General features: G+C 36.3%; 1 non-coding gene across 1 annotated transcript; it reads left to right on the forward strand.

Moving 5' to 3' along the window:
* Positions 1-15758: 15758 nt before the first annotated feature.
* Positions 15759-15941, forward strand: LOC122106954. The gene has a single exon (XR_006147270.1). It is a non-coding gene; the product is annotated as a U2 spliceosomal RNA (small nuclear RNA).
* The last annotated feature ends 11420 nt before the right edge of the window (positions 15942-27361 follow it).

Below are 27361 nucleotides of genomic sequence, written 5' to 3' on the forward strand. Positions count from 1 at the left end.
TGCTTTAGATTTTATCTGCTATGCAATATGCTACTTCTATGTTTTCTAATGCCACTTCTTGACACTGGATGCTCAGTAGAATGCTCTATGTAAGCTACTGAGCACTCTCTGTTTGTGGATGTTCATTTGTATGTGCATATGTTACTAACCAGGACAGCAAAACAGGTAGCCCCAATTAAATAAATCCTTATTAACTCCTCTTTTTCAAAGTCAAATATAGTAGTGTTTGAAGTCAATTTATTTCATTAATTTTAGAATGGGAAAATGAACAAAGAACAATGGAAATGATTCACATATTTTTTCTTCAGAGTTTATTAGTGACTAATTTGTTTTGAAAAAATTATTACCGTTTGCTGGTAATTTCACTGTCTGGTCTAAGGTAAAACAACAAGAATTTGTAAAGTGCCTACTTGAAGAATGGAAGCTCAAAGATTACTTTTAATTATAGGGTAAATTATTGCTAATAAGCAAGAACAAGAATAATATTAGGGAGGAAGCTCTTACAACACTGTGATAAAGTTATAAGTTCAGCTTTTGAATAAAAAAAAAATATATGATTCATAGGGGAACATGGGACAATTTATTCCTTTCCAGCTCATGATGTTCAATTTCAAAGCTAGAAGAAATACTCGTTGTATTTATGGGATTCTAGGGTGAAAAGGGATACACTGAAATTCTCTTTTTTTATGTTTTTAATTGTAAAAATACTGTACAGAGGGGTTACAGTTACATGAGAAAGGTAATGATCTTTCCTGACTCAACAGTAATGAAAGAGCCGGGCATGGGTGACTCACATTTGTAATCCCAGCTACTCAGGAGGCAGAGATCTGAGGATCACATTTCAAAGCCAGCGTGGGCAGGAAAGTCCTTGGGACTCATCTCCAGAAAACCAGAAGTGGCACTATGGCCAAGTGGTAGAGCACTAGCTTGGGCTGAAGAGCTGAGGGACAGCGCCCAGGCCCAGAATTCAAGCCCCATAACAGACAAAGAAAAAAAAGTAACGGAAGAAATAAAGTTGAAGATTTCCCTATAATCAAATTATCCCTATTTCATAAATACAATGAGTGAGTTTGGTGCAGAGTGGGGTAAATCTTCAGGCCTATCATATTTTTTGATACATTTGTGTTGTTTCTGATACCTTTGTATTTTTTTGGTGCCTTTAAAATATTCCCTTGAGAAATAATTAGAGATTTTTGAAGTAATTTATCAAATGCATTCACGTATGTTTTGCGTTCTGGAGAATAGGTTGCTTTGTAGAACATCTATTAGCCAACTGGAGAGAGTGTTGTATTATGGAGTTCAAAATCGAAGGATAGACTTGGCTTTGCATGCATGCCAGTTACTTTCAAGCAGAGCACCTTTGGCAAATTTATTCTTTTCCCCATTCTTAGTTGTTTTTTTTAATCTTTAAAAAATAAAAAGAAGAAGAGGCTATCATCTAGGTGCCAGTGGCTCATGCTTGTAGCCTGTAAACTTATCCACTCAGGAGGCTGAAATCACAGTTAAAAGCCAGTCCAGGCTGTTATACCAAGAGACTCTTACCTGCATTTAACCAGCAAAAGCACAAAACAAAACAAAACAAAAATACAGAAGTTGCAGAGTAGCTCAAATGATAGAGCCACCAGCCTGTGCAAAAAAAGCCTGTGAAGAGCACAAAGTCTTTACAAGCACAAGGTCCTACCCCTGCCCCCCACACAAAGATGTCAGTTTGTTTTAGAGATCAAATAAGATCATTTAGACATACCATAAATTATGAGCCAATGATATCTCACTTACTGGATTTTAATATGTACATATATATAATTTAATTGTTCACCATTTGGAATCATATATACTAAAACAAATGCATTTATGTATGTTTTGATTTAAAAACTACTATTCCCATCGATTTTCGATTTGCAGAGGCATCATCTACTTATCTTTGTCTCAAACTCAATTCTGATTTTAATTTAAAATAGTGGTTTCAGGTGTCAGTAGTGAAGCCAACCTTATGAACTGGCACAGATTACTAGTAAGTGACTGGGTTCAGAGTCAAATTCATAAGGTTGGCTGTGATAGTACTTATCCATTTGGGTTAGTTGGATGGTAAATATGTGTCATGTGCTTCTTGTCATGGATTGTGATGATTCTCACAGGCTAAGAACTCAATATGTGATAGAACTTTTTAAAACTTTGTCAGTATAGGGTTTAAACTCAGGGCCTTGTGCTGATTAAGCAATACTCTAACACCTGAATCACATCTTCATTCCTTAAGTTTTAAATATTTACCTAGGTCAACAGAATCAAAAAAATTGTGAACACTCTCCCATTTGAAGTTCACCTATCCCTTCTCCTGCGCTTTTCAACTCAGTCCATCCTTGCTACAAAAGTCTTTACTTTGTCTCTTACAATTCTCTTCTCTTCTGTTCTTTATTTTCTTCTAATTAAAATATTCAGTACATGTCATCTTCAACACTATGAGTATTCTCCATTCTTTCATCACTAAACAACCCTTTAAACTAATACTAAATATTTATGTGTCAAAATTTTTTACAGTTTTCTCTATTTTTATTTGCCCTCTCTCATGTTTCAGACAACCCTAAAGAAATCTCCCTTTGAAAAAAAATTCTGGGACAATATACTTTTTTTCTATTACATAGCTATATGACTCTTATGATTCTATAATTTATCTGCCTCCTCTGATCACTAGCTCTGGCTTCTCACTTAAACTTTTACTTTTGATCTACCTTTGTCTCAGAAGACATCCATTTTCTTGGCTTTAGTGACAAATACTGTGTAGCTGACTCACCATTTTCCACCAGGCACCTTGCTCTCTGATCCAAGCAATAATGCTCTCTGATTTTCTACGGGATGGTTCATCTCAAACATAAAACACAAATATATTCATTCCAAACACATATAGTTTAGTTTTCACTCAAACATTGTCATTTCTAATAATTTCTCCCCTTCTGTCCATGGTGTTACTGTCTCTTAGATTTAAAATGGTAAAGTCATCTTTGATTTAGTGTTTATTCATTCTCTGTGTGACCAAGAATTCCATATTATTTTTTACTTGCAAATAGTTATTGTTTTCTTCTCACTTCCAAAAACTATTTTCATATGGTATATTTTCATCTTGTGAGCTTCTCCCTCAATGTCTAAATAACCATCATTGTTATATGAAATATAAACTCTTATGTCAGGTCAGATTTTTCCATTTCCTAAAAGAATACATCTAGTTACAAATGGTATATGAGCCATTTTTATAATCCTACCATTCTACCAAGTCTATTTTTTTGTTCCTTGAAAACATCTTGCACCTTTCCCTTGATCATATCTTATTTTATAGGTTCTTTTTTTAATTTGTTACTGTATATGTGATGTAGAGAGGGGTTATACTGACATAAGTCAGATAATGAGTATATTTCTTTTTGAAAAGTGTCACCCCTTCCTTTGATTTCACCGTTTTTCCCTCCCAAATCCCCCTTACAAGTTGTATAATTCATTTCTAACATAGTTTCAAGTGAGTGTCACTGCTACATTAGTTCACTTTGGTCTCACCATTTCTGTGCTCTCCCCTTGCCCTCCTCAAAACATATAAACTTACATACAAGACAAAAGTTTAAAAAAAAAAGCAGTGACAAAGGAGAAAGCAACAAATTTAAAATAAACCCTCTGGTTTCCATTTCTTGGAGTTTTTTTTGATAAGTATCATTTTATATGATCATATGCACATCCCTATTGAGACTTTGTGATCCTCTCCTAAGAATATCCTCCTTTGGTCTCACTATAAGAATGATTAGAGTTATATATAATTTATAATGCCCAGGTATACTTTTTGTCTTTTACTATTTAGTGTGTTTACTTGTGGATTTATAGGCACATTCTAGTTATAGCAAATAAGGGAAACCACACAATCTATGTTTCTTTGGGTCTAGCTTACTTCTCTTAATATATATACTTTTTTCCAAGACTTTTCATTTCCTTACGAATGGAACAATATCATTCTATTTGATGGAAGCACGGAATTCCAACAATGCTACAATGAACATGGTTGTGTTGGCAGCTTTAGTGTGGCCTTGTTTGTGTTGTATTGGATAAATGTCCAGGAATGGAATGGCTGGGTAATAGGGAAGCTGTATGTTTAGTCTTTTGATAAACCTTCATACTGCTTTGCAGAAGTTGAAGAAGTTTATATTCCCACCAGTGTAGCAGCATTCCCTTTTGGCCACAATCCTACTACCATCTGTTATTGTCAATTTTCCTGATAGCCATTCTAACTGGGGTGAAGTGAAATCTCTATGTTATTTATTTTCATTTCTTTTATGGCCAGATATGTTGAACATTTCTTTATGTGTCTATTGGCCATTCTTACTTCTTCCTCTAAGAAGGCTTTAACCCATTTATTGATTGGGTTGTTGAGTTTTGCAGGGTTTATGTTTTGGAGGTTTAATTTTTTGAGCTCTAAGTATACATTTGGATATGAGGCCCTTGTCTGAAGCATAGCTAGTAAAAATTTTCTCTCATTCTGTGGGCTTTCTATTTGTCTTGCTAACTATGACCTTTGTCATACAGAAATGCAATCCCATTTATCCAAACTTTAGTTGTTTTTTGTCATTCTGGATCTTTACTTAGGAAGTTTCAACCTGTGCATAGGTGCCCTAGTATGTCCAATATCCCTTCCTGTAATATTTTCATGGTATCCGGCCTTATATCGAGGTCTTTGGGCCATTTTGAATTGATTCTGGTGCATGGTGATATATAGGGATCTAGCTTCAGTTTTCTATATGTGTATAGCCAATTTTGCCAGCATCATTTGTTGAAGAGGCTGTTTTTCTTCCAACCTATGCTTATGGCTCCCTTGTCAAATATTAGATGGCTATAGCTCTGTGGGTCATTTCCTGGTCTTCTATTCTATGCCATTAGTCCTATTCTTGTGACAGTACTAAGCTATTTTTATTACTATGGCTTTGTAACAGAGTTTGAAGTTGTTTGGTATTGATATTCCTCCAACACTGTTCTTCCTGCTAAGGAATTGTTTTGGCTATATAAGGACATTCAGATAAGGATATGACTGCTCTTGAAGTACAAATGACTATGTAATATTCCCCCAATGTAATAATGCATGTTAGTTTGCTCTGATCAATTAAAACTCAACGTTTTCTGAAGTGTGGCCAGAGCCATCTGGATATTTGTCATGATTTCACAAGCCTTTGTAAAGATATGTGGAGTTGGTTTATTATGCCTAAGGTTGTTTTAATATTCTTATTATAGAGACATTATTAGCATTGACTAATCCTTGGAGAAATGGAAATAATATTTTCAGAGATTGTTCTAACTCCTGCCTAATCATAGCCTATACTGTAACTTTGAAATATAATAACATTAGTGACTATTTTATTTATATAATTGCTTCCTGGTGGTTCTGAGGATCAAAGTCAGGGTGTCATGCTTACTAGGCTGGCATTCTACTATTTGAGCTACACCTTCAGCTTTGTAATTCTATTTTAATTTTTGTCTTAGTTATATTTTTGTTTTTGTATGTTTTTTATTGTAAAAATGTTGTGCAGAGGGGTTATAGTTACATGAGCAAGGTAATTAGTACATTTCTTTTTGAGCATTTTTGATCTAGGGTCTCATTCTGTGGCTGGTCTGCAATACTCTACTTGTGCTTCTTAATGAGGTTGGGGTAACAGATGTGCCCTACCATGACAGTCACTGAATGACATGGCATCTCCTGAAGGTTAATACCTGGGCTACCCTGCAACTGTGATCACCAGATCTCTGCATACCAACTATCCTGGACAACGGGCTTGAGCCAAGGCATCAAGTAGTGTCCCCTTTAGGTTAAGGAAAATATGTTCTAATCTAACAAAGAGACATTCACTTTCATTATGAACAACAGGGCTAGATAAAACTGTGAAGTAAGAGAGGCTTCCCTTTCATTTTTCAATCTATTCATTTATATGAAGTTAGAAAAAAGCAACACTGTATATAGGTGATTACTTTTGTTGGGGCTGCAGGTAAATTCCTTTTGGACAGTGAATTATTTATTACCCATTACAAGTATCATAGTTATTTCTCCAACCACTTCTATGACATTAAAATTTATCTTCCCACACAATCCTCTGCAACAGACACTTAAAATTGTTGGTAGGTCAAAAGGCCAGTGTTAACAATTCACACCAGGGTGGTCAATAGACTTGAAAGTGCAATATAGTAGAAAGCTAATGGTTTGTGATCTTTTCTATCTCTTTTTCTTCATTTGAACTTGGGATCTTGTTTGATTAAAGTTTGATTATTTCTTACAACTCCATCTGTTAAATGACACCTTCTAGGTAAATTCTGTTAAATGTATTCTATTACTGTCAATGATATTGCTGTGGGACTTCTAAGGGCATCTCTTATCTGGGCAACACATGGATGCGAGAAATTGCCAAGAAACATTCAGAGAAGACACATAGATTTTAGAAAATGCCAATTAATCTGGGAAGACTGAACAGCATAAGTTAATCCTAAGTACTTTAGATCATGAAAATGCTAATAAAAATTTAACGTTTCCCTGAGGTCCAACATTAAAGCCTGCATGGGAAGTAAAGGAGTCTGGTTGTGTCCTAAAGACAATGTTAATGACAGCTAACATTTGCTGAGGAATTACTTACTGTCAAGCATAATACTCAGCACATTCATGAATTTACTCATTTAATCCTTGTAATAACACTTGGAGGTATGTGCTATTATTGTTATTACTATTTTAAGACAAGAAATTGAAGCACAGAAGGATTAAGTAATCAGTTAAGGTTGTTCAGCCAGAATTGAATACAAGAAATTTACTTTTACCTTCAGTATTCTTGACCATTATTTCAAAATGGTTTTCAGGAATCATTTTAAAGCCAGGAATAAGGTAAGGTCTAGGAATCTGAATGCAATATTACAGTGGTGGCTAAGACTCACATTGTCATCTTAATTTAAAATAAAAACTCATTCTCTACGTCAGACCTATGGCCACAGCCAACCTACCAACAAGGAGCTCTACAAATCACAGGAAATATCAATTACTCTAGAGGTCTCTCAGCTTTACCGTTATTGTGTGTCATTGGAAGAAATCTGGAAGAAGGAAAATAATAACTTTTGATTAAGTTGGTGATTAATACTTAAGTTGTTTAGATATTTTAATAGAATGTGTGGTATTAAAAGTCTATAGTATTTGCTGTCTATATACATGAAAGAAATTTTAGAAAGAAAATTAATAGTGTAAATAAATATGGTTTTAATAAAAAATGTTTAGCACTTAGAAGAGTAATAAACACACAGAAAGAGGAAGCCTCATGTTTTTACAGGTTAGCTAACATATTATTCTCACTCCACACATTATTTATGAAGAGAATACTTGATACCTTACTCTGTGTTTTGCTCAGACATCTCACTTCCTCCTCATTCTGGAGTTCTCTAGCTAATTTCCCACTTTCTGCTCATTTAATTTCTATTTGTTGATATCTTAGTGTTCATCTTCTGTGTACCTTTGAAACACACACCTTTTATACACTGTGTCAACCATTCAAACTGTTTTCTTAATATATGTACTTATTTATCCTTTGTAGCCAGATTTTGCTTCTTGCTCCTTATAATTACCTTTAAAATTTGTTGGAAATGCAGAATGATATTATGCCTCTCAGCCATTTTCACATCTTGATATACACAAAGATGCACACTGGGGTTGTCTGATGAGACAGCTCTGTCAGAAACAATAAGCCAGGAATTCTAGCTGCACAAGGCTTTTTCTCACTGACCTTGGTTTTTGCTAAACTAATCAATAGAACATACCACCTACTGGTTTATTGAGAAGGCTTGATGTAGTAGAAAGAGGCTTTTGTTTGTTGTCAAACAAATCACCAATTGTATTTTGACTTTTGCTGCAGCATAGCTCTGTGATCTAGATAAAAATGACATCTTAGGTCTTCTCTCTTAGTTATCTATTAGAAATGAGAATATGCAAAGGGAAAAGAGCACATCTAACCCTTCTCCTATCAGTCCTCCACCTACCTACTCTTTTTTCAATTCTTTTCAAGGACAGAAGTTGGCAGTTTGCTTTGTTGCTTCTCAGAATTTTATTGGGCCCTATTAAAGGTTCACATAATGTTGAATTAAGATTTTTAATACAAACATGCTAATCTTTCCTTCCAGTTAGCCTTGAGTTAGACTTGAAAGCTGTCCAGGAGAAGTTGCAGCTCAATGACAGGTTCCTTCCTCTCAGAAATCTGCTTGAATGATCTCTCAACAAATAAACCAAATTTGTTAAGAGATTATTTATTAGAATACCTACTATGTTGCAGACATGTTATAAGTTGTAGGAGATATAATAAAGAAAGACAATCTGGCTTGTTCTAAATGCCCTTACAATTTACCTAAGAGACAACAGAAAATGTGACAATAATAGAAATAAAATTTCAGAGTGATTGAATGAGTTTACATTCCTACCAACAGTGCATTAGGGTTCCCTTTTGGCCACATCCTCACCAGCCTATGTTGTAGTTTGTTTTCTTGACAAAGGCCATTCAAACTAGAATGAGGTGGAATCTCAATGTTTTGTTGATTTCCTTTATGGCCAGAGATGTTGAACATTTCTTCATGTGTCCATTGGCTAATTTTACTTCTCCTTCTTAGAAGCCTCTCTTTAGATCATTAACCCATTTATTAATTGGGATGTTGGTTTTTTGAGGGTTTAATTCTTTTATGTTCTCTGTATATTGTGGATCTTAGGCCATTGTTTGATGTGCAGCTGGCAAAAATCTTCTCCTCTTCTGTGTGCTAGCTTTATAGCTTGTCGGCTGTGTCCTTTGCCATGTACAAACTTTTTAGTTTAACGCAGTGCTACTTATCAAGTCTTTCTTTGATTTGTTGTGCTTCTGAATCTTTACTCCTATTCAAGGAAAGTCTCAAATAGTGAAATTCCTTAGAAATCCAAAATCAAGGTTCAACAAAGTAAAACCCCACGAAGGTGCTACTCAGAAGGGGTTGGGTGAGGCCAAGAGGAAAGGGGTAGCAAATGAAGAGGGGAGAAATGTAGAATAGGAATCCAATGTATATCCTACAAAGTTAAGACATGTGAGGGGAGAGATGGGTGAGAATATTGAAAGGCGTGATATTGATTACGGTATATTATATTCATAAACTGCTTTGTTAAATGGCAACTCCTTTATATTACTACCTAAAGATAATTTTTAAAAACAAAAAAATTTCACAGTGCTGAGATGTCAGTATGGTCCTAAGATCACATTGACTGTTTTTATTTTCTCATACAGGTGTGGCTGTAGCACCCATCCAACTCCCCTGGCATGAGCTTCCAATCTTTTTCTTTCCCTACTTAAGCCTGTAGATCGGGCTGGGAAGGTGGCTCAGTGGTCGAGTGCTTGCCTTGCATGCATGAGGCCCTGGGTTTGATTCCTCAACAGCACATAACCAGGAAAAGCTGGAAGTGGTGCTGTGGCTCAAGTGGTAGAGTGCTAGCCTTGAGTTGAAGAGCTGAGGAACAGTGCCCAGGCCTAGAGTTCAGGCCCAGAACCAACAACAAAAAAAGACTGTAGATAATATTTCTGCTGTTTGAAATATTTGAAATGAACAGAACTCCACAAAGTTCAATGCTTCAAGCTGCCATTTACATACTGCTAGTAATGTCTTATTTGACCTAGGGCTTTTCTCCAAGACTTACTTTTCTCCTGAAGCTATACCTTGTTAAGTACAGAACACAATTGCTTCAGTCCCAAATTCTTCAAACTTAAGTTCTCTTCTGTTCACACAGGAGGACAGAAGGACCTGGAACCTCTTCCCAGAGTTACATACTAGCATATTACAGTCCCATATGTGTCTCCTATTCCCATTTCAGGTAGCCTGGGCAACAGTCTCGTGTCTCTGCTATTCATTGTTGTCAACAGTTATTTTATACTCCTCTTTGTAAAGAGCTATTGTTTGACAAGCAACTCAAGGATTTAGAACTTGTGCTACTTGCTATTCTAAATGCCTCATTCTCAGAAATAAAAATGCTGTTTTTCGGATGCCACTCAAGTAGGGGATGTAAGTTTCAGAGAAACATCTTGGTTGATATTCCTATATCATACATATATACATACAAAATAACTGGATTCTCTAGTGATTTCCAGGAAAGTCATCTCACACTGTGCTTAATAAGCTCCTGAGAAATAGTGAGAGAATCTGTAGAGACAATTTTATGGAAATCAAGGCAAGTCTAATTTTAAAGATAATCATGTTCTGCGGGATGAAAAAAAGATAAAGAAAGGGGAACCAATAATGATCTCGGGAAAGAATACTCCCCTTTAATAATACATTAGTGACAGAGATACAGAAAAAAATCAGTAGTTGTTTTAAATAATAACTTTACTCAAAGTTGTTTGGGTGCTACAAAAGAAGTGTTCCTCTCTGCAAGGCTGTATTACCCCAACCTTCCATCCTCCCCCACCACACAGCTGCGGCTGAGCCATTGTCCCTGTCTCAGAAAATGGCTCTATACATCCCCAGCCCCCACATCTCCTGCTGGTCTAAGCCAGAGACCTAGAGGTGAGTCAGGTCAGGCTTCTTTAGCTATGCCCTGGGTTGGTTTACTGCAATTGTCTCCTAGTTGATGTCTCGGCCTTCCTGTACTTCATGTTCCACTACTGTGGCTGGGATGGACTTAGGGGCATCAGACCTGATTAACTGCACCTTCACGGATGGAACTTGTTAGATTTGGTTATACAACCCTGGTGATGTTGGAAAGCATTTGACGTTACAGGCAGGAAGGCCGTGTTTCATTTTAATCGTGTCTTTTTCTGTTGTTGTTTGTCTTTGGAACTTACCGTGATTCAATGACCAAAGAGATGACAAGCTGTTACTGTATTGTTGTTTTTAATGTACTATGTGATTCTTTTTTGTTTCTTTGTGTTGTTGTTGTTGTTGTTCTGCCTATGGAATATCCCTGTTGTCACTGTATTTGATTTTGGTACCTTGTATCTTGTACATACATTTATCTAATTGGGGAGGGGAGGGGAATAACAAAATGCTGAAACAAGGACACAAGATGACCCATTGCAACATGAGACTCACAAAACACCATGTTGGAAATAAACTTAAAAACTTTGTGGGGGGGAGGAGGGAGGGAGGGAAGGGATGGTAGGAGAAAAACAAAGGAGGGGGTTACAATTCTGACAAGAAATGTATTCACTACCTTACTAATGCAACTGTAACCTCTCTGTACTGCATCTTTACAAGAAAAAAAATATAATGCATGCCAGGCTGACTGCAGGTTTAAGCTTCTTGGTGATCCTGAGACTTGTCTTACCCTCCAAAAAGGCTGAGGACTAAGGACTGTACTTAAAAGATAAAGTTGTTAGCCAGGCACTGGAGGCTCAGGCCTGTCATCCTAGCTATTCCACAGGCTGAGATATGAAGATGGCAATTTGAAGCCAGCCCTGGCAGGAAAAGTCGGTGAGACTTTTATCTCCAGTTAACTAACAAAGTGTTGGAAGTGAAGCTGTGGCTTAATTAGTAGACCACTTTAGCCAGAAAGCTCAGAGACACAGTGCAGGCCCCCTGAGTTCCAGCCTCAGGACCTGCTCAAAACAAAAACAAAAACAAATGTGTCAAATGGCTTATTTTATGTTAGAAGTAAAAGCAAAACAGTCATCTCAAATATAAACACTAGTTTAAGGATTTTTTAAAAAGCATAACCTTTAAACTTACCAGACATTGTTTTCACAAAAGGTGTTTACTTATAAATACACTTTCATTTGCTGCTTCTATTTTTATATTTGGGCTTTTGTTTTGAACTATTCCAAATACTTATGACTCAAGTAGTTTCAACTAAGGTACAACGTGTCAGATAAGAGAATTCCTTAAATGTAATTATTTGTCTTGGGTCATGTTAGAACTTTCATTTGCTTTGCTACCAGTGTTATACGAAAGAATTCCATTCTCAGGACATTCATGTGTCCAAGTTTGCTGAACATACTAAAATATCCAGGTCAGCATTTTGGATAAAATGAATAGTTATTTTTTTAATACAGAGGTAAATGATTAGTGAAAGTGAATCAAAAGCCATATTCAGTGCTTGATTCTTTGTGCTTCAGGCAGAGTGTCAATAAAAAGCCCAAGAACAAAACATACGACCCTGAGGTCCTTAAAGAGCTCTTCCCCAGGATGCTGGCATGGGGGATTAAGAAAGTCAAGTTACAGAATCTTGCTTGTTCTTGTGTCATTACTCTAAGGGTAGAAAGAAAACACAAATTGGTCAAGGGACTATTCACTAAAAGTTCCATTGAGACAGAAGTATAGCCCATTTTTTATCTTATACCATCCCTTAAATTAATAGTGAGATGTTGGAACTATTACCAAATTCAAATGAGGCTGCTCTAAGGTTCTCAATGAAGACAACAGTGGTAGTGTTTTCTCTTCACCCTGAACTGGTTCTAAAGAAAAACACCACTGAATAGATGAGACATTTACATCTTGGTGAGTAGAAGCAAGACGGATCAAATGAAGCTGCTGGGAAATGAAGAATCAAACTATATTTTAGTCACTATAATAAGGAAATTTCTGAATAAAATAAAGATATTCACCCATTGCTTTTGCACCTTTTATAAACTATACATAATTATCTTATTTGTCCTTCTAGAATACATGATCTCCTCTTAGCATGAAATTTAATTCTCCAATTATCTGCAAAGCATTGAAATTCTTCTATCTTTAGGTATACAATAGCCAGAATTCAAGCTGAAATTTGGAGACTTCATGACTTCATGCCTGTTAGAAAAACTATTACTCTGGAAGATCTGGCACAATTCCAGAGCAATGCTTAAAGTGAGAGCTCCAATTGGAAGAGTTTATACACTGCTCAGTTATTCTCAGCTGTGAGGTAGAAAAGACAATGTAATTTACATCCTGAGTCACTTCTCAGGGAAGCAGATATAATAGCAAAGTACTCCAGAAAACATACAAAATAAACAGGATCTTGAAAATGGGACCATTACTAAAATATGCAGTGCTCACAAAAGAAACAGACTTTATTCAGACCTCAAACTCAAGAATCTTCTTGTGATACAGCCATGTTAAAAGAAATCTATATTGTTCATTTTATAAGAGAAATAAGGCCTGACTTACTTCCCATGGTTTCCCTGATCTGCAATAACTAGTCTATGTCTAGGACAAGCAGAAAAGGTCAAAAGCTATGTACTTATGATCATATAAGGTGATGCTAAGCAAAATGAACCCCAAGAGAGGGACACAAGAGTTTTTATCTTTGTTGCTGTTGTTTTTAATGTACTTGTAATGTACTATGTGATTTTTTTTGTTTCTCTTCTGTGCTCTTCCTCTATGGTATAACCCTGTTTTCACAGTATTTGATTCTGGTGCCCTGCATCTTGTATACACATTTTTCTAATTTGAAGAGGGGAAAGGAAATAAGAAAATGCTGAAATAAGGATACAGGTTAACCCATTGCAACAATAAGATATGCAAGACACTATGTTGAAAATAAACTTTAAAAATCTGGAGAGGGGAGGGAGGAGTTGGGGAGGTAGGAAGAGAAGAGATGATAGGGGACAAACAAAGGAGGGGGTGACAATGTTCAATAGGAAATGGACTCATTACCTTGCTCATGTAACTGTAACCCCTCTGTACAGTATCTCTACAATAAAAATATATATTAAAAATTAAACATAAGAGAAATAAGAAAATCAGTATACCATGCCAACTGAGATATGATTGTAATTGACAGGAAAACATTTCGTCTGAAATCAATGTTGGATTTAAATATGTTAGTCTTCAAATATCTTAATGGCCAAATATTCAATTTTAACTAAACATTTCTTAAAATTCCGCCTTCTGGTTTATTTAAAATATGAAATATTAATTTTTCATTTAGATTACAATGCAATAGCAACTTTAGCTAGATAATTTAATGTGATTTGTATTATATAGCATATACTCTATATATTGTTATAGATATTATTATATTGTGTGTATAGAGATATATATAGTATGACTTTGGATTATTTTGTTCTATTTGAGTTTTAAACTTTGGAAACCTTTCTTTCTAATGTATAGATTATTTACATTAAACCAAAGGAATGAAAATGGCATTGTACAAGTATTTGGTAAAAAATAAATTATGAACACTATTAACTGTAAATGTGTGGAAAATATGCCATATTAATGGTGTAGCCAAATAAGTCTTTTTACTCTCATTTGATTAAATCATTTCCATATTAACCTCATGTAAATAACAAGCAGATATAATAAAATGTCAGCACATTCATGGGTGACTTTGAAATTACCCTAAAATCCAGAATTTTGATATTTTGACCTCAGTTTAATGTTAGGGTTCTGACAAGCGAGAATGAATATGTGTATATATTTGGGTTGTAGGATTTGCCACTGAATGCTTTTCTTGACAACCCATGTTTCTATGTCCAAAGCATGCAATAGGAATCAAAGATGTGAACACAATGAACTCATCTCAGAGATGACTCCATTGCTCAACAGCTATGTCTATACATCAGATCTTGGACTCAGACCAAGATCTCAATCAAGACAGAAAGAAAGAAAAGCAAGTCTTAGAGATGGACATTTCTAAAGTCCAAGAGATACCAGACATAACCAAATCATAATTTTGCTAAATTGTGTTCTAGCTCAGTCTATTAGCAACTCTATTTTAAAATAAATAGAAAAAACACATAATATTCGGTTTCATGAACTTACAGAAAACCTGATAATAGTTAGCAGAGGTAGAACATATAAAAAGCAATATTGTTTTCTCCATCAGAATAATTTCTTCTACATATCTGAATCTTAGAACTCTTATTTCTCTGCTTAGTTGTCCTAAAGGTAAGAATGGTGGACCTTGGTACACCTGACTGTCCTCACTCAGGTATTACAAGAGTTCAAGAAAAGTTTCTCAAATTATACAGACTGTAGTAATAAGAGCACTCCGTGAATCAGTCCATCACAGGCCTAAGAGTTCATATGAAGCAAAGGGGGCTTTATAATATAATGTTTATTACAGATCCAGCTAAACTAATCAGGAATGGGAATTTGTGTCTCAGAGAAAAATATTCCAATAACAGAAATTGAAGCAATTCATTCCATTCATTCCATAAATTATTATCTCATGAGTTGAAGTGTCTTGCACATGTTAGGCGAATTCTCTACCACTGAGCTACACTCTCAGCCCTACTAAATGTTTAAATAAATGTCAGTTAAAAGGCTTTTTCAGTACTTCAAGAGATAGGTAAATAAGATAGAGATGGAGAATAAATGATGACTTCCAATAGAAAGGATTGCAAAATGGTTAGGACATAATCATTTGCTTATTTTCTCACATTTAAAAAACCAGTTCCATATCTAGGACTTGGAGAGTTGTTTGGAGATGAGAGGAAACTATTAAGACCCACAGATACTGGAAAAAGAGAGTCACAGTCTCAGTTTTGGTCATGTAAAATTGGAAATGCCTCAGCAAAACTCAAATGTTAACTATACAAATAATCACATGAGTCTATAACTCAGAAACAAAAGTTGGCTGGATCTATAAATATGAAAATGTTCTGTTGATAGATATTGCCTAGTCTTGCAAATGAATATGATCACAGGGGATGTTAGAGAAGAAACTAGAAAACACATACGAGCAAAGATACATAAAGTTCTTGAAGAAAAGAAAGAGTAAAGAGGCAAGACTGAACAGTTAAAAAATATAAAACAGAAATAAAGAGTAACCTTTTAAGCAAAGAATTGTCATTGATCCTTAACCATTGGGCTAAGAGCAAGTATAATATCTGTTCTTAGCATTTTAATATCTGGTACATCTTCTATCAGAGCATAATATATTAAATGGATTTTTAGAACCAGAAGATGGAATAGGAACTGTATCCCTCTTTCTCATGCATTGGCCTGGTACTTGCAGCAACAGTGCCTCCTCTCAGAGAAATAAAAAAAAGTCATGCTGATAAAGATTCGTTAATAAATTATTACTCCACACTTCTTCTTAAACAACCTAGTTTTATTGAGCTAAAAGGTTCTTAGTAAAGTGAGAGACAACATAAGTAAACAGAAGCAATTGGCTTTCTCTATTTTAACATAGCTAAAGAAAAGATGACTAAGGGTTCAGAAAGGTATTTTTGTTTAGTGATAGAAGGTTGAAGGAGTTCCAAAATGCAGACTTTTATTTTCTGTGGGAAGTAAGAGACTTCAGAAACCCTTCTGAGGGTGGCAAGGTAAGATCCTAGGAGTCTAAACAGAATGGAAAGGTCTGAAGGTGCCACAAGGAAGAGCAGGACAATGAGCTACTTCCCAATGAACACAGGAAAACATAAGGTAAATTTTGACCACCCTCTACTCTGGGGAATACAAATGAGGACGGTGTCATTCCAATCTGGCTTGTATAATTTTCTTTCACTACCCTTCATTGTACACGTGGAAGCATTCGAGAGGTTGATGATAGAGATGCAGAAGACAGTGAGAGATGATGGAGCATGTGTGCCAAGTTAAATAGAGAAGGAAGTGAGACGTAATAATTCGTGATGAAAGTAATGAGATTAATGACTAGAGCAGTGATGAGAAATGAAAGAACTGAACCTATCAAGGAGGCCAAAAAATATAAGCTTTGGAAATGGTGGAACAAGCACAAGGTTGTTAGAAAAGCATAAAAGTTGGAGATGAATAGAACGCTTCAGTAAATAGTTTTGGAAATAGAAGGGCAGAGTGACTGCAAAGACCATAATGGAACAGAGTGAGATTACATGGTGAGGGATATTAGAGATGTCATTACACTGAAATTGAATGAGCATGAAGAAGTCTGTGGACCAGGCACAAATCTTACCCAAAATAAGACCAAAGGAGGATGCTCTTAGGAGAGTAACACAAAAGCCCAATGCCATGTGCATCTGATGATATAAAATAATATTTATCAAAATAACCTCCAGGAAATGGAAACAAGACGATGCTTTTTCGTTGTTGCTTTTTTGTTTTCTTTTCTATTTGTTTTTCTTGCTCCTTTATCTGTCATGGGGAGGGTAAGAGGGTGTACAGAAATGGAGGGACACAGGGTGAACAAATGCAGCAGTGATACTCACTAGACACTGTGTTGAGAGTGAACTATACAACTTGTTAATGGAGATGGGAGGGGAAAAACTGGGAGAGAGCAAGGGAAGGGGTGACACTATCCAAAAAGAAATGTACACTTTACCTGACTCATGCAACTGTAATCCTTTTGTACCTCACCTTTATAATAACAATAAGAAATAGGAACCTTAACTTGAAGACACACATTCCACATGATGAGCAGATGTAATTAACAAAGAGGCAGATGGGGCAATAGGGTTTGGAAAACAAAAAATAGAATTTCATAAGCACACAGGTGAGAATGGGTCTGAAAACACACTTGGTGAAATTACACACGTAAGAGGACTACAGAGGAAGTGGTGTCCACGGGAGAGCAAGTTGGCAGACATAAGAAATGTAATGATTATGAAAACTGAAGCTGACATCAAAGGGTTGGATTATTTTGCTATAATCAGAACAAGTAGGAAATTGTTCACACTAAGGCGTATGGGGCTAATTTGCTGCAGGTAGGTTTTATTTATGCATATATTCAGAATACAGAATAGTAGTAAGAGGCAAAATATACAACTCACAGAGGCAAAGTAATCATGCACAGATGAATTTTCCTAAAAAATGAATAAGAAAGATTTTGGTTTCAGGCAAAAACAAAAAGCAAAACAAGAAAAGAACTAAGACATTTTGAAGGAAAAAAAGAAAATAAAAACTACGAATTTAACAGCAGACAAAATGCCCAGTTACCACCATTTCCTATACAAAGTCTAGTCAGAATATATTTTGGAAATTATGCACACAAATAATATAGAATGACATTTCTGTCTTATAATTGTCTGTATTTTTTCCAGTGTGTAAATCCTTGCTGTATCTTTGTGACATTTTAAGGATAGTTTTTTCTTCACTTTTCTATAATAACAAGGTCTTGTTATTCTAATAACACTATTTTTCTGAGTGCAGATTCTACTTGTTGACTTGCTATTCCTTTATAGACTTCAATTTTCTCAAATATACAGTGGTAACACATAGTGCCTCACGTTGTATAGTATCTTTTATCCTTTCTTCCTCCTCCTCTCCTTTTCTTCTTTCTTCCTTCCTTTGTTGCTTCCGTCCTCATTTTATTCCCACTTTCCCTCCTTCTTTCCTTCCCTCTATCCTTTCTTCTTTCCTTTCTTCCTTCCCTTCTTCTTTCCCTCCCTTCTTCCTGTCTTCCTCCCTCCTTTTCCTTCTCCTTCCTTCCTTCTTTACCTCCCTCCTTCCCTTAATCCCTCCTTTACTCCCTCCCTCTACTCTCTGCACTGGGATTTTAAATCAGGATACTGCTTTTACCAGGAAGTTTCTTAACTCAGTCCACTCTATTGCTCTGATTATTTTTGAGATGTTATTTTGTTCTTTTGCTCAGGTTGGTTTGAACCATGATTCTCCTAGTTTTTACTTTGCATCGTAGCTGGGATGATAGACACTTGCCACCAATCTCAGCTTTTTCTGTTGAGAAATGTCCATCTGTATTTGTGTGTGTGTGTGTGTGTGTGTGTGTGTGTGTGTGTGTGTGTGTGTGTGTGTGTGTGTGTGTGTGTGTGTGTGTGCCAGGACCAGGATTTGAACTGAGGGCTTCTGTTCTCTCTTGGTCTTTTTGCTCAAAACTGGCACTCTATACCTAAGTCACATCACTTCCTGTCAAAATATTTTAAACGTAGTCATTAATACAGATTCTGTGTCTCCTCCACTTTCTCTTTTTGTGAGAGATCCATTTCTCTCTCTCTCTCACTCTCTCGCTCTAGCTCGTTCTAGCTCGTTCTCCCTCGCTCGCTCACTCGCTTGTTCTGGGGCTTTAACTCAAGGCCCGGGTAATGTCCCTGAACTTCTCTGTGCTCAGGCTATTATTCTACCACTTGAGCCACAGCTCCATTTCTGCCATTTTCTGAGGCGTTTACTGGAGATAAAAGTCTTATGGACTTTCCTGCCTGGGCTGACTTCGAACCACAAACCTCAGATGTCAACATCCTGAGTAGCTAGGATTACAGATGTGAGCCACATGAGCCACCAGCAACTGCTGCCTTTCTCATTTTTAAGGATCATATATACTGGCTCCTTTATTTATATAATGGCTCAAAGGCTTCTGAAATTGTGTAGTCTACTGGTTTGCAATTAGAAACCTTCAGAAAACTTTATAAACAACCAGAAATAAATCATTAAGTGGAAGAAGAATTAAAGTTTTATCAATGTTTCTTCTATGGACATAAAAAGAGAAGTAAAAAATGTATTTCCTACTTAAGACTACTTAAATAGTTGGCTTCTTTATCATATCACTTATAATAATCCTTAAAGGAAATCATAGTATGTGTTTATTGGTTCCAAAGATCTACTGTTGCTTTGCATGGTTCTGTTTTAATTATCTGTAATGATTTGCTAACCTCATTGAATTATAAATTTGATATCCCCTCCAGTCCATTTAATCTTATAGGATGTCTGGAATCACACTATATTATAAGATAAAAGCAACCTAAATTCTATCAAGAAAATTACTTAATTAAAACATGAGTATCATAAAAATTATATCACATCAGAGCTTACTATGCTCTGTGCAAACCAAAGAGCTATGTGGAAATAAACTTTACATATATCTTGACATAAACAACATAAATGTAATTTATAAGGTAATCCTCTATGTTAGAAAGTCTGAAATGAAAATAATATTTTAGTTACACTGACCCTTCTATGCTTCAGTATTTGCTTTTGTGCTAGATTATTTATTTCATTGTTATACTAGGAGGCATCATCAAGCTCCATACTTTTTTTAAAGAAAAAGTTGATAGAACTTTGGTTGTCAGAGGATGATCAATAAATACTCAGTTATGGTTAGATGGGAGTAAGGAGGTTTGGTTTGCTAAAAATAATGTACTATATATATTTTTAAAGCTAGAAGTATTTTAATTATTTTCAGCACAAATAATTTGTAAATGAATATGTAAGTTTAGCCTAATTTAAACATAATACAGTATGTGTACACACACACACACACACACACACACACACACACACACACACACACACACACATACAACAAAACATCCTGTGTTACCAAATAAACAATTTTTATTTTATGTGTCATTTAACAAAAATATGGATTAAATAATCCACAAGTGAATCCAAAGCTAGAAACTACAAAACATGAAAATGTTCTTAGTCACCTACATATTTTTTTCTGTTTCTGATTTCCCTCTCATCATGACAAGTAGGAAACATAAACACTGAATGTAAGATATTTCCCAAATTTTGTTTAAAAAAGTAAATTAACATGCACTGAACTCTTTTTTTCAAAGCATGGTGCTGAAAGTGAATGGAGATTGCCTTCGTGTATTCTAAAGTATCAAATTTAGGACCTTAGAGATTGCCTCAGTGTATTCTAAAGGATCAAATTTAGGAGTCAGGTCCTAGTGTAAAAATGCCAGGAGAGACCTCCCCTCAGTGGGTGAAGCCAGTGTCAGCAGGCTCATGCAGTCATAGCTAATAGTTGAATATAACATGTTCCATGACAGCAGATATGAGGTAACTGGATTTAAAACATGAAAGAAGTAGCAGCTTGAACAAATTTGTGCCACAAAGGCTGGGAAAGGTGTTTATTTGTTTTGTTTTAGTGTGTTTTTGTTTGCTTTCTGTTGTATATATTCCAGTAGAACATTTTGCTTTATTTTTATATCAAAGATGTTTAGTCACATTCATCTCTTTGAAAGCTTAGAAAATGTCTTATTGGGAAACAATATATATATAAAAGAACAAAATACATGACCCAAAGCCTACCTGTTCAAGTAGATGAAGAGAACCACGTTGAGAGGATTAATTAAAGAAAGACATTGTATCAAAACAAATAAGTTTAGAGATGGTCTCTGAAAAAATTGGAGAGTTTAGTGGGGCAGATAAACAGAAGTTCTAATTCTCTCCAGTTGGAAAGGCAAGAATGTTGTCTACAGCATAAAAACCAAACAGGAAATGTTCATTGTCGATTAATGCTATCACACAAAAATTACATTGAGGATTTTAAAGATATCCATGGAACTACCTAAAGACCATCTAATGCTTGATTGGATTACTGAGTCTCTAGATTTAGGAATAACATTTCTACAATGAGTACTTATTTTTCTTTTCATACATATTTATTGTTATTATAAAGGTGGTATACAGAAGAGTTAGTTACATAAGTATATATTAATGTATAAAAATATGTATGTGGGACTGGGAAGGTGGCTGAGTGGTAAAGCGCTTGCCATGCATGCATGAGGCCCTGGGTTCAATTCCTCAGCACCACATAAGCAAAAAGAAAAAGCCAGAAGTGGTGCTATGGCTCAAGTGGTAGCGTGCTAGCTTTGAGCTAAAGAGCTGAGGGACAGCGCCCAGGCCCAGAGTTCAGTTCAGGCCCCACCGGACCCCGCCCCCGCAAAAAAAACATGTGTATATACACACACATATATGTATTTTTACATTTCCTATGCATATATATGTCATTTTTTGCCAGTTCTGGGGGCTTCAACTCAAGACTTGGGCTCTGTCCCTGAGCCTCTCTGTGCTCAAGGCGGTATTCTGCCACTTGAGCCACAGTGCCACTTGCCGCTTTTTCTGTTTATGTGGTACTGAGGAATAGAACTCAGGGCTTCATGCATGCTAGGCAAGCACTGTACCACTAAGCCACATACCCGCCCCATATGTCATTGTTTTATGGATCTTTATTCAGTATGTAATATTTGTGAGGCAAGCACAGTGACTGGCAAATGTGATCTTACCTCCATGCTGTTACCTAAAAGTTTAACCAACTTCACTGTTTACATCTGTAATTGAAGTAAGTACTAGTATAATCTTCAAGGCTTAAATTTTTGCTTTGTATTTTTCTTTATTATTCAACCAGATATTCTTTTTTATTGTGAAAATACTGTACAGAGGGGTTACAATTACATGGGCAAAAAATGATTACATTTCTTATCAAGCATTGTAGCCTCCTCCTTTGTTTCCCCTTCCCATCCCTATCATCCTCTCCCCATCCCCAACTCAATCCTCCTCCCCCGCCCCCCACCAAAGTTGTAAAGTTCGTTTTCGACATAACGACTGGTACATCTCATTGTTGCAATGGGTCCACCTGTATCTCTATTTAAACGATTTGTATTTCCCCTTCCCCTCCACAAATTATACCAACATCAAATACAGTGAAAACAGGGGTTATACCAAGGGGGAGGGACATACAAAGCAGCAAAGAAATAATCTTATAAATGTGTTAAAAACGATAGCATGAAAGAGAAAAAAACATTTGAATACATCTCTTAGGGTTCATTTCCCTAACATCAACTTATCTGACCTTTTCTGCTTGACTCAGACATATACTAGTTATTGCAAATAAGGGAAACCATGGGACCTATGTTTGTTTGGGCCTGGCTTACTTCACTTGATATAAGTCTTTCCATTTCCTAACAAATGGGGCAATGTCATTGTTTCTGATGGAGGCATAGAATTCCATTGTGTATATATACCACATTTTCTTGATCCATTCATCTACTGAGGGGCATCTGGGTTGGTTCCATATCTTAGCTATGGTAAATAATGCTGCAATAAACATAGTAGTCATGCTGGTAGCTTTAATATGGTCTTGTTTGTGAACATTTGGGTAAATGCCCAAAAGTGGGATTGCTGGGTCATAGGGGAGCTCTATGTGGAGTCTTTTGAGGAACCTCCATACTGCTTTCCAAAGTGTTTGAACAAGTTTATACTCCCACCAACAATGCAGTAAGGTTCCCTTCTGTCCACATCCCCTCCAGCATCTGTTGTTATTAGAGTTCTTGGTTGTAGCCATTCTAACTGGGATGAAGTGGTATCTAAATGTTGTTTTTATTTGCATTTCTTTTATGGCTATCAATCAGATATTCTTGGTTAGACTTCAGAGCAACACTTTTATTCTGCATAAGTTTATTTCTCCTAACCATCAATGAAAACATAAAAGGAAATAAAGAGAAAATTAATGCCACAAATGCTTCTGAAGTACAGCCATGCAGAATCCCCAGTTTCCTCCAATTATTACCATTTGCCTTCTTGTACAGAATATCCTGCAACACTTGCCAAGTACCTTTTGGAATCACAATCAAAGCATAAAAGTGAACCTCAGTGATTCTTGGCTCATGTAGAAAGCGTCTTCAGTAGCAGCTTATAGCATTGATTTGCCCCCAATGGAAAGTTGTTTCCGGAAAGAGGATGAATGAATCACTTTTATGGGCTAAGAGTATTTCTCTGCATGTCACCTTGCATTATTAATGCTTGATTCAATTTTTCTGGCTAGAATTCGAGTTCTTTCTAGGGTAAGGTTAAATTCAAGTCTTGTGATTTTCTATATTTCCAACCATTAGTATTATTTAGGCCAAGAGCACTTCATTTCTCTTTTCCCTATATTGAAATACATCTTTTACTTTTGATGTGAACCTCTACAACAGACCTTTAGCTGTGCATTATGTTAAGACATGGGCTTTGGAATAAGAGATACCTGGATTTGATTTAAGCTTTAAACCCTTGAACACTTAAAGCTTTCTAAGGCACAATATCCTCATCCCAGAAATAAGAGATGAAATAACATATCTCATCAAAGCTACTGTAAAGATGAAAGAAAATAATAAAAAATCTGCAGCAGGGTTTTTGTCATGTTAAGACCTTTATAAATGGTAGATATTATAATGTGTCAGGCAGTTAGGTTAAGCAATCAATAACAAATATGGCAATTATTCAAGTTCAAAAATTTAGACACTGGCTTAAATAAAGGCTGACAACGATTAATGTTTTCATTTAAGAGTAACAGTGCACTTTCATATTTACTGAAGCCATTGATGGAAAACTGCCATATACTCTTTAGATATCATATATGTATGTATAGGACTATACATATTTGTGTGTGCGTATACATATATATATATATATATATATTTATATGTGTGTTTGTTTATTTATTTACTTATTTGTTTATTCACAGGTGGTGAAGGAAAGAAAGACCCTATGCTTGGGACTGTTTTTCCTCCTCCTCCTCCTCCTCCTCCTCCTCCTCCTCCTCCTCCTCATCCTCCTCCTGCTCCTCCTCCTCTTCTTCTTCTTCTTCTTCTTCTTCTTCTTCTTCTTCTTCTTCTTCTTCTTCTTCTTCTTCTTCTTCTTCTTCCTCTTCCTCCACTTCTTCTTCTTCTTCTTCTTCTTCTTCTTCTTCTTCTTCTTCTTCTTCTTCTTCTTCCTCTTCTTCTTCTTCTTCTTCTTCTTCTTCTTCTTCTTCTTCTTCTTCTTCTTCTGCTTCTGCTTCTGCTTCTGCTGCTTCTGCTACTTCTGCTTCTCCTCCTCCTCCTCCTCCTCCTCCTCCTCCTCCTCCTCCTCCTCCTCCTCCTCCTCCTCCTCCTCCTCCTCCTCCTCCTCCTCTTCTTCTTCTTCTTCTTCTTCTTCTTCTTCTTCTTCTTCTTCTTCTTCTGCTTCTGCTTCTTCTTCTGCTTCTGCTACTTCTTCTTCTGCTTCTGCTTCTTCTGCTTCTTCTTCTTCTGCTTCTTCTTCTTCTCCTTCCTCTCCTCCTCCTCCTCCTCCTCCTCCTCCTTCTTTTGCGCTAGGGCAATTTTTATTATAAGTTGAATAGGTGGCCTTTATGACATTCTTGATGGTTCTTTACATTCAAAGGTATATTAATTTGTGCAAATATCCATATCTGAATTCTTTTATCTAAGATCAGAAATTAATCTTTTAGTTATTCAATAAATGTGACATACAGATAATATATTAAAAGACATATATCATAATTAATGGAAGCTTTAATCAATTCATAAATAACCCAATACAGAGTGTAAACATTGAATGGACCTTGGTTTTTTATCCAATCTGCTATTTTTCTCCTTTTGATTGGAGAATTGAGTCCATTAATGTTCAGGGTCATTGTAGAGGCATATGTCATGTTTCCTGAAATTCATTTCCTGTACTTTGAATTTTTTCCTCTTCCTGAGTTTACTAAATTGATCTTCTGGTGATTTTCATTTGATGTGTTTCTTTGATTTTGATTGTTTTCTTCAGATTTTTTTCTCCCTTTTAAAATTCTCTGAAATGCTGCTTTAGTTATCATGAATTCCTTTCATTTTTGTTTGTCATGGAAAGTTTTGGTTTCACCATCTAGTGTAAATGATAAGTTTGCTGGGTAGATAAATTTGAGTTGGCAGTTGTTGATAATCAGAGCTTAGATTATACCATTCCAGGCTCTCCTTGCATTGAGGGTTATGTGGAGAGGTCTGCAGTGATTCTGATTTTCTTTCCATTGTAATATAGCTCCTCCTTAAGCCTGTGGCATTTACAATCAGTTCCTTGCTATTCATGTCTGATGTGTTTACTATGATTTGACCAGAAGTTTTTATTCTCGGATCCGTCTACTGGGGGTTCTATATGCTTCTGTTAAAAAGGTAAGATTTTTCTCTTAAGAGTCAGGAAGTTCTTGGCTATTATTTACTGAATAGGTTTTCAATGCCTTTAAAATTCTTCCCCCTCTCTGATCCTAATTATGCATAGATTTTATTTCTTAGCTGAGTCTGCCAATTTCTTTCAACTTCTGAGTGTTTTTTCCATACTTTACACTTTTTGTTCTAGTTCCTCTGTTTTATCCTCTACTTCTGAGGTTCTATTTTCCATTTCACTTATTCTGTTACCTATATAGATTCCACTGTGGTTTGCATTGTAGAAACTGAACCTTGTATGGTTCAGAGATCAGTTCTCATAGTGTCCATTTCATCTTTTAATGTGGTGTATGGTATGTCTGTTTTTCCCTCCGTGTCTTTCTGGGGGTCTTGGACTTTCTTTGTCATTTCTTCTTTATGCTCTTGAAGTTGTTTTTGCATCTCCCCTTTTATTTTATTGACCAGTTTTGTCATCATTTCTTTAATAGGTCTTTTGTCTTCCATTTCTTCTTCATTCCCACAGGAGTCCTTCTCTAGTATGTTGTTGGCTATTGGATTCAGTTTGTTGCTCACGAATCTTGTAATCTTTTGTTGTGATTTAGGCATTTGAGTTAATTCTAGGCCCCACCTTGATCTCTTTGCACCTGACTAGTTGGAGCCTTCATTTGGCTTGGACTAGTTCACACTGGGTAGGCTAGTCCACACTGGGTCTCCAGGCCAGCAAATGCCTGTGTGTGTGCTTGGCCTGGAACGAGTTGGAGGGAGCTTGGTCAGGTCTGCAGCGGTGACTGGAAAGGTTAGATTTACATCTTTCCAAGATGGACATGCCCTGGCTCTCTACCATGGCCCAGCCGCTGGGCTGCTCCTCCCACGCGGATGCGCCTGTTGAAGGGCAACCTCAGCCACTCAACCACTGGGCCCCTCTCACCACCAGGCCTCTCCTGCTACTTGGCCACTGGGCCACGCCTGCTGTCGGGTTGTTCCTGTTGCCTGGACACTAGGCGGCTCCCACCGTTGGCCATTCACACAGTAGGCTGTTCCCACCACTTGGCTGCCCGGGTGTTCTCATAGTTCTGCCATGTTGGCTGTAGGTTGACCATGGCACAACAGGAGTTCCCTGGGTCTGGGTGTTGCAGTGGCTCACCGTTGTCTCTGTCTTTCTCTGTGCTGTCCTGGCCCAGTGTGGTGGGAGGTTTCAACATCAGTCCATAGGTGGGATCCAGAGGCCAAAACAGCTGCCCGGCCAGGTTCACATGCCACCCAGAAAGGGCTGGGGAGAGCTTTTTGAGATTTTTCCATCTTTATGTGTAGAAGTTATGTTTTTTGTTTGTTTGGGTTGGGTTTTTGTTAGGGTTTTTTTTTTCAGTTCCTGTGAATCTCTACTTGTTTAGATGTTTGCTGTTGTTGGTCTTTTTGGGAGAAATGCATGTTACAAACCCAATTCTCTGTATGGTTAGAGAGAGCTAGAGTGATTCCTTATTATTTGTATATAAATTTATATCCATTTGAGCAGGAAGATGAAGGCATATATGGGATTGTACAGTACACATAATAACTTTAAAAATAAAGAAAATTTATAAGATGATAATTTAAAAAATTCACCATACTCATTTATCACTTTCCTTTGCCCAAGGAAAGAAAATTAAATATAGTCAGAAAATTGTAGATGAATAACTGAGAAACTCGAATATGACTTTGTAATATAATTTCTGCAAACAGACAAAAAAAAGCCTAATTATGTTTAAATCATGGAGTGGTTATGTTGGTTTTACAACAGAAACTTTGAGTTTAAAATGCGCAAAGAAGGCTGAGTATGGTGGATTACATCTGTAATCCTAGTTTCTCAGGAGAACAAG

This window comes from Dipodomys spectabilis, unplaced genomic scaffold (assembly GCF_019054845.1).
Source record: "Dipodomys spectabilis isolate Male_0828 unplaced genomic scaffold, ASM1905484v1 ptg000043l, whole genome shotgun sequence".
Lineage (NCBI taxonomy): Eukaryota > Metazoa > Chordata > Mammalia > Rodentia > Heteromyidae > Dipodomys > Dipodomys spectabilis.